This window comes from Mustela lutreola, chromosome 2 (genome assembly GCF_030435805.1).
Source record: "Mustela lutreola isolate mMusLut2 chromosome 2, mMusLut2.pri, whole genome shotgun sequence".
Taxonomy (NCBI): Eukaryota; Metazoa; Chordata; class Mammalia; order Carnivora; family Mustelidae; genus Mustela; species Mustela lutreola.
Genome location: NC_081291.1, coordinates 219,313,553 through 219,322,872, shown reverse-complemented (window position 1 = coordinate 219,322,872; position 9,320 = coordinate 219,313,553).

Sequence of the window (9,320 nt, the reverse complement as noted above, 5' to 3'; positions counted from 1 at the left end):
CACACACTTTGAGTGACAAGCCAGAAAGCTGCATGGCTAGAATTTGAATTCAGTTTTACCCGGCTAAATTTCAGCCTTCCAGTGAAAAATAAGTCAAGTCTCCCCAGTTTGTGGTACCGTTTTTGTCCCAACATTTTATTATGATAGCTTCAAATATACAAAAAAAGTTGAAAAATATTTTTTAGGATCTTATTTATTTACTTGAGAGAGAGAGAGAGTGTGTGCACGTGAACTCGAGCGAGGGGAAGGGGTTGGGTAGAGGGAAAGAGAGAGGCAGACTCCGCACTGAGCAGGGAGCCTGATGCTCGGCTTGATCCCAGGACTGGAGAACATGACTTGAGCCCAAGGCAGACGCTTTCTGACTGAGCCACCCAGACACCCCCAAAGTAGAAAAAATTATAGAGAACACCGTAATAGTCCCCATGCAGATTCCATGATTTGTGTTTTCACTAAACCTGCTTTACTCCACACTGTTCCATCCCTCTTCCCACTCCTCTATCTAGCCATGAATTCATCTATTTCAAAGGAAGCCGCAGACATCAGGGCACCCCCACCCCCGACATTTCAGCACGCACGTTAATGGTTAGAGCTCAGTGTTTGCTTATGGTTCTGTTTTTTCCTTTTGTGGTAAAATTTGCATCTGATGAAATTTACAAGTCTCAAGGGTACTGTTTGATGAGCTACACCTGTGGAACCCGGACCCCAGCAAGGTTTAGAGACTCATCATCACCCCAGGGGTGCCTTCGTGCTCCATCCACTCCTTCCTGGCCCTGACCAGTGGCCTTGCCATGGCTTTAGCTGTGACTGTTCTAGAACTTTATGTAAATGGAATCACAGGATAAATACTCTTCAGTCAGGCTTCTTTCACTCTGAATAACGTTTTTGAAATTCAACCATGTTATTGCACGATCAGTTGTTCATTCCTTGCTATTGCTGAGAACGAATCCAATGTTTGAGTACGCCATGATTTGTTCTTCTGTTCTTCCCCGGATGGAAGCTGGGATCTTCCTGTTTTTTGGCAGTATCCATAAAGCTGCAATGAACACTCCGGTACAAAGGTTTTTGTGTGTGTGTGTGTGTGTGTGTGTGTGTGTGTGTACGCGTTTCCCTTTTTTTTGGATAAATGGGGAGCAATTTCGAGTTTCTGAGTTTCTGTAATTGTGGACTAGTTTGGAGATAGTATATTTTTAGAAAGGTAAAAATTTGGCTCTTATTATTAGGAAAATTGTTTCAATCACTTGACCAAGAAAGGTCATCTTGTTCAAAGCCAGACCAGCATGGACACACACATGTTGAGTCCCTGTTGGTGGATCAGGCAGTCAGGAGCTTTCTACAGTCACAGCAGCAAGAACACCCAACTCCTTGCTGAAAGGAACTGGTCTGCTTCTCAACCTCTTTATCCTCTGAAGTCAGAATAGCAACAGCACATAATAGACACTCAACAAATACGTGTTAAGCGAGTTAAATGAAAGATTTGCTGGGATACCTGGGTGGCTCAGCCAGTTAAGCATCTGCCTTTGACTCAGTCCATGATCCTGGAGTCCTGGGGCTGAGCCCCATGTGGAGCTTCCTGTTCAGTGGGGTCTGCTTTTCTCTCTGTCCCTCCCCCTGCTCCTTCTCTCTCTCTCTCAAATAAATAAATACAATCTTTTTCGAAAAGTTACTCAAGCAGATTTGGGAGAGACATGACCTAAATCACATACTTTAGGAACACTTGCCCAAACATGCTTTTAGATCTCCAGGGCCCTGGAGAATGACTATGATATTATAGTATGCTGCTGATCTAACCATTCTAGACATTTTAAGAATTGACTGAGGAATTCAGCAGTACCTCTTAAATTAAAAGTTAGTATTTCCCGTGTACCAGCAATGCCATTTTTAGTGCTTACCCTAAAGAAACTCCCCTAAGAGAGCACCAAGAGGGAAAGATGAAGATGATCATGACAGAAATGTTTGCAAGCGTGCAAATTGGTTAAGAGCCCAGTGTCTCTCCATAGGGGACTGGCCGGATCAGTTTCATCAAATCCTGCTTCACAGGCCTAAGACCCCTTTACATTGACCTGTAATATTTTTTTTAAGGATTTATTTATTTATTTGACAGATGGAGAGAGAGAGATCACAAGTAGGCAGAGAGGCAGGCAGAGAGAGAGAGAGAGAGGGAAGCAGGCTCCCCGCTGGAGCAGAGAGCCCGATGCGGGGCTCGATCCCAGGACCCTGAGATCAAGACCTGAGCCGAAGGCAGAGGCTTAACCCACTGAGCCGCCCAGGCACCCTTGACCTGTAATATTAACATGAAAATAAAAACCTATACTCTTGGGGCGCCTGGGTAGCTCAGTGGGTTGGGCCGCTGCCTTCCGTTCGGGTCATGATCTCAGGGTCCACAGATCGAGTCCCGAGTCGGGCTCTCTGCTTGGTAGGGAGCCTGCTTCCCTCTTTCTCTCTCTGCCTGCCTCTCTGTCTATTTGTGATCTCTCTCTGTCAAATAAATAAATAAATTCTTTAAAAAAAAAAACAAAAACAAAAAACTTATACTTGTGTTGGGGGAGGAGGGATGAACAGGCAGAACACAGAGGATTTCTAGGGCAGTGAAACTACTCTGTTTGGACCATAATGATGGTTAGTATATGTCATTATATATTTGTCCAAACTCACAGATAGTCCAACACCAAGGGAGACCCCTAATGTCAAGTATGGACTTTGGTTGATAATGACCTGTCACCATAGATTCATGGGCTGGGCCAAATGTGCCACTCTGGTGGGGGAGGCTGTGCCTGTAGAGCACAGGGGGTCATGGGGAATCTCTGCTACTTCTGCTTAACTTTGCTACAAATGGGAAAGTGTCCTAAAATTAAAATCAATTAAGAGAGATTTTTATAACCCCCAAACTTGTATTCTCCTACTCGAGTAAATTCCACCAAGAGCTGTGTGAGCTTTTCTCATAAACATATCAAGAAATCATAACAAATGGAACATATTATATATGTAAGATTTGTGGGAGAAATCTTGGCTTAAAAAGTACACAACTAGCTATTTAGTTTCACAGGTTTTCAATAAGCAGTTGCCTTGTGAATGCCACTGAGTTTAGACCAAAAATAGTTAAGATGGTACCTTTGTGTTCTGTATGTTTTATCACAGTGAACACCGCAAACAGTTGCTCTGGAATGAGGTGAGGGGACCTGACTGGGTCGCTTCTGCCCCAGGAAAGCTAATATAAAGCACATGATACTTCCCACTTTGATGAAATTCTTGGTTATAGGCACAGCCCTCCACCGTTTCTCGCAGAAATCTTCACGGCCACTTTCCTCACTCCTAGCAGTAAAAACTAGAAGCAGATGTCCATCCGCAAGAGAATGGACGAAGAAAGGGGCATCCACCCCATGGCATATTAAACAGTACCTGAAAATGAGCGAGCCAAGCCATGATGACAAGGATGAACCCTAAGACACAGAGTGTGCTTTAGGACACCTAAGACACCCCAAGGCAATGGCTGAGGGAGAACAGATTGGCAAAGAGAGCTGGGTTCTCCTTTGTTTGCTTCCAACCACCTACCCAGGTCACAGCTGTCCTTCTTTGTGCCGCCTCATGTCCACAGATGCTCCGTCTGTGGATGGCAACCTTGGCGCCTTTTGTGACGGCTGGGTTCCAGCTCGTTTCCTCCAATGGGAATGGCAGTAGGACAGCACAGGGCGAGAGGAGAGAATAGTTGGAATATTTCTTCCCAGTGCCTGTGCAGTGGCTGCAACAACTTCCACCGCTCCAGCTCCTCATCCCGGGGCCCAGCTCTCACTGGATCTGGTGACAGGTTTGCTCCCTGGCTGCATCAGACCTAGGGGGTAATGGCTTGCGACTGCTGCTAGTCTCTGGGACCCCCAATGTCCTTTGTTGGTTCCCTCAAGTCTTAGAAAAATATATTATTATTTATTTATTTCAGAGAGAATGAGCATAAGTGGGGGGAGGAGCAGAGGGAGAGGAAGAAGTGGACTCCCTACTGAACAGGGAGCCCGACATCGGGCTTGATCCTGGGACTATGGGACCATGACCTGAGCTGAATGAGCCGCTTAACCGACTGAGCCACTTGTTCCCTTAATTTTGAGGGACAACTTAATTTTGACAACTTAATTCCCTTAATTTTGAGCTACAACTTGTAGCTCCTTCAATACAAACTCTTCCTTTGAACCCCAGAGTGGACTTGTGTTTTCTGGAGAGATCCCAGCTGATATCATCCATACACAGTATGATCCCGTTTTTACAAAGCTGAAGACCAAGGAAACTAAACTCTATTTTATTGCAGGAATGCTACATGTCCAGTAAAACTATGTACAAAGAGCAAAGCAAGTGTCTGATAAACACACAGTTCAGGCCAGTGGGAGCCTCTGGGGGCCAACCCAGGAATAAGATGCAGAGGGCAACATGCACGTCTACAAGTTGATACTGTTCCAGTTCTTTCGTTGGATGATTCTTTACTGTGTTCAAGGGAGTTGACTTTGATATTGGGCTTCATAACTTACACATATTATTTTATGCAAATCAAATGTAAATGTCAAGAAAGTATAGGGGGCAGATCTGCTAAAACATAAGAAAAAGAAAAAAATTTACTTTTAAGTAATCTCTACATCCAACGTGGGGCTTGAACTCACAACCCTAAGATCAAGAATCCCATGCTTTACCAACCAAGCAAGCCAGGAGCCCCCAACCTCCTTTTTCAAAATTGTTTTGGTTATTTTAGTTCCTTTGCTTTTACATATAAATTTTAGAATCAATTTGTCAATTTCTTTTTATTTTAAGATTTTATTTATTTATTTGAGAGAGAGAGAAAGAGAGCGATCACAAGTAGGCAGAGGCAGGCAAGAAGGCAGGGGAAAGCCGTCTACCTGCTGAGCAGGGAGGGAGCTCACTGGGTTTTCTTTTATAGGCACTAAGCCCATTCATGAGAGCTCCTCCCTCATGACCTAATCACCTCCCACAGTCGCTTTTCTAAACACCATCACATTGGGGTTAGGATTCTACATATAAATTCTGGGTGGGGACACACACATTCACTCTATTTTAGTAGTTTTCCCATATTTTGGCAAGTGTTTAATACACTACCCTATGGAATATTAAGCGATAGTCTGAATATGAAAAACATGGTAGATCTACTAAAACAGGAAGATTTAAAAAATATATTATTGAGAGAAACAAGCAAATTATTGCATGACTTTGATCTCAGGGTCCTGGGATCGAGTCCCACATCTGGCTCAGCAGAGAGCTTGTTTCTCCCTCCCACTCTGCGTGCTGCTCTCCCTGCTTGGACTCTCCCTCTCTGCTAAATGAATAAATAAAATTTTAAAAAATTCTAAAAAAAAATTATTGCATGATTTAATTTATGTTAAAAAAACAAGTTTTCAGGGTGCCTGGGTGGCTCAGTGGGTTAAAGCCTCTGCCTTCGGCTTAGGTCATGCTGGGATCAAGTCCCGCATCTGGGTCTCTGCTCCGTGGGGAGCCTGCTTCCCCCCTCTCTCTCTGCCTGCCTTTCTGCCTACTTGTGATCTCTGTCTGTCAAGTAAATAAATAAAATCTTTGAAAAAAACAAACAAAAACCAAGTTATCAGAGGCACCTTCATGGCTCAGTGGGTTAAGCCTCTGCCTTTGGCCCCGGTCGTGATCTCAGGGTCCTGGGATCGAGCCCCGCATTGGGCTCTCTGCTCAGCAGGGAGCCTGCTTCACCACCACCCCCACCTCTCTGCCTGCCTCTCTGCCTACGTGTGACCTCTCTGTCAAATAAACAAATAAAATTAAAAGCAAAAAACAAAATTAAAAAAAAAAAACCAAGTTATCAAATTTGGCATCACCCAAAATTATCCAAACTGCTATTGTACACCTCCTAATGTGAAGCAATGAAAACTAAATGGCATCACCTATAAGATATTCTTGTCCAGAATGTTCAACCTGAATCTAGTCATGAGGAATAATCCGACAAACTCAGATTATAAAACAGGTAAGAACACAAAAGAAGACTCTTATGAAAAGTCAATGTCTAAGGGACACCTGGGTGGCACAGTTAGTTAAACATCTGACTTCAGATCAGGTCATAATCTTGGGGCCCTGGGATGGAATCCTGCATTGGGCTCCATGCTCAGCAGGGAGTCTGCTTCTCCCTCTCTTTCTGCCCCTTCCCCTACTCATGCTCTCTCTTTCTCATATAAATAAATAAATAATAAAATAAAATAAAATCTCAAAAAAAAAGTCAGTGCATAAGGTCTGGGAGAGGAGATGCTTCTAAAGACCAAAGAGATAAAACCAAATGCAGTACATGAGACAAGACAGGATCCTAGATTAAAAAAAAAAAAAAAAAAAAAAAAATATATATATATATATATATGTATGTATCTATCTATCTATATACGCACATATACACACACTATACTTGGGGCTCCTGGCTTGCTTGGGTGGTAGAGCATGTGACTTTTAATCTCAGGGTTATGAGTTTGAACCCCACGTTGGGTGTAGTGATTACTTAAAAATAAAATCTTAAATATATACATATATACATATATATATATGCTATACTTGACAATTTTAGGCAATTGGAGAAATTTGAATATACACTACTTCGTAGATAGCTTTGACAGGTGTTTATTTTCCTGGGTGTGGTCATGGTATTAGGATCATGTAGGACAATGTCCTTATCCTTTGTATATATATTGAATTATTTGTGGTGTTAAGCCCTGATGTGTGCATTTTCATCTCAAATGGCTCAGGAAAATAAATGCTTAAAAATAAGCCAATGCAGCAAAAAGCCAACAACTAATGAACTACAGGAGGGTAAATTGAATATTTTGGTACCATTCTTCCAACTTTTCTATAGGCTTGAGAATGTTCAAAATAAGAAGTTGAGGTGGGGGGGGGGGATCAAAACAACAGAAAAAGAAGAGGAACATTACTTGGTTAATAAAACACAGCTATTCCTGTGTTTTGACACTGCTGAACTTGGCACTGCATGTATTTGGAATCTTGAAAGAGATGTTTTGAAAATGTGGTGGATAATTTTGCTGAGGCATCTAAATTTAGATTACAGGGTAACCATGGAGGAATATTTGCCCCTTGAATCAGGCGTTGACAAGGTATGATTTTGTTTGCCAAGATATACCTCTCCTACTACTGGCTAGAAGAAAACATTTTTCTTCTGCTAGTCATATATTTTTTTAAGATTTTATTTATTTGACAGAGATCACAAATAGGCAGAGAGGCAGGCAGAGAGAGGGGGGAAGCAGGCTCCCTGCTGAGCAGAGAGCCCCATGTGGGGCTCCATCCCAGGATGCTGGGATCATGACCTGAGCTAAAGGCTGAGGCTTAACCCACTGAGCCACCCAGCCGCCCCTGCTGGTCATATTTGACTCTTACAGTACAACTATTCGAGATGACTTTCTTGCTTACCTAACAGGAGTTAGGATGGAAGGTGTCACTCTTCGGGAATGGAGGAGCGTGCAGAGGCCAGCGATCCGGGATCGTGATGGAAAACCATATAGACAGTGAGGTGCTGGCTTGGTCTTGGGGACACAGAAAGGACTAAAGAGCAGAACCTGGAACGATGTGTGGATGGAGCCAAAAGAAATGGCTCGGAAGAGAAAACAAACGGTTTTATGGCCACGAGGGGCTTCAGGAATCAAGTGTGGGTTCATTGTTGATGATCCTAAAGACAGAAAAGCTCAAAGAAGAAAACAAGTAACTCTTGGGGCACGTGGGTGGCTCAGTCCATTGAGCGTCCGACTCTTGATTTCAGCTCAGATCATACTCTCAGGGTCGTAAGTTCCAGCCCCGAGCTGGGTGAGGAGCCTACATTAAAAAAAGAAAAGAAATGAGACGTCCCGCCGCACGGGTTAGCCTATAGGTCTTTAAATGTTTCCAGGCTGTTCTCTGTGCATTAACAACAGTGACGATGGCGCTGAGCAAATGTGTGCCACGTACAGGTTGAAGCAGCCACCCACGTTTTCTCAGTAGGTGCTCATGAAGACTGTAGGCGAACATCTCCCTTCTTACCTTTGACCAGTCACGTTTTCACTTGGCTTGCCCAAATGACCAGCCTTGGGGCGGGGGCGCAGTCAAGTCCCTGTCCTCTGACCACACAGAGATTTTGTAGAAAATGCTTAATTCTTTGTAAAAAGGGAAACATACATGCAATATTGTTTTATCAACTACTTTTTAAAAAAATAGGTCAAGGGGCACCTGGGTGGTTCAGTTGTTAACCATCTGCCTTCAACTCAGGTCATGATACCCGGGGCCCTGGGCTCAAGCCCTGCACTGGTGTCCCTGCTCAGCAGAGAGCCTGCTTCTCCCTCTCCGACTCCCCTTGCTTATGTTCCTTCTCTCGTTGTCTCTTTCTCTGTCAAATAAATAAATTAAAAAAAAAAAGAAATGTTAAGTACAGTATGTATATTTACACTCTACAGAAATGGATACAATATGATTTTTTATAAAAGATTTATTTGAGAGAGAGACAGTGAGAGAGGGAATGCAAGCAGGGGGAGTGGGAGAGGGAGAAGCAGGCTCCCCACTGAACAGGGAGCCTGACACGGGGCTCAATCCTAGGACTCTGGGATCATGATCTGAGCCGAAGGCAGCCGAGCCACCCGGGCGCCCAAATTTGTGATGTTATCAAGTTTGTATGTAATAATCCTTTGACCATTTCAGAGAGCTAATTATCTTTATGAGTAAAATATAATTAAATCAAAACCACATTCTTAGAACATCTCAGTTAGTAATGGGATCAATGAACAATTTCAACAAAAACTGTGAGGTCTTTTATTCTAGGCATGGTGCCTAGAACATGTATTATTTCACTTAATTCTTATGCAAATCCAGTGTAATTATTATCATTTTAATTTTTCAGATGAAGTGAAAGAATTGTCCCCAATGTACAATTAGGTACAATCCTAAGTCAAGTAGGAACTTTGTAATGTGCCAACCTGCTGAGCTGAACTGCATTTTCTAGAATTCTCCTCCTATATGTATCAGCTGGGGTGGGCTACAAAAGACATTTTGTACAAAGTTTCTTTGTTCTCATAAGAATCTTTGTGATTCCATGGGGCAAACTGACTGGTCCAGGACAGTCTTCCCATCTTGAGATCCTTAACTAAAGCCCATCTGCAAAGTCCATTCACAAATGGAGATTCACAAATTCTGAGGGTTAGAATGCAGAGGTCTCTGGTAAGCCTTGATTCTAACTACCACAGACACCATGAGATTTTTCCTTTTGTCTCTCTCTTTTTAAAGATTTATTTTATTTTTTTAAAATTTTTATTTTCAGCATAACAGTATTCATTGTTTTTGCACCACAACCA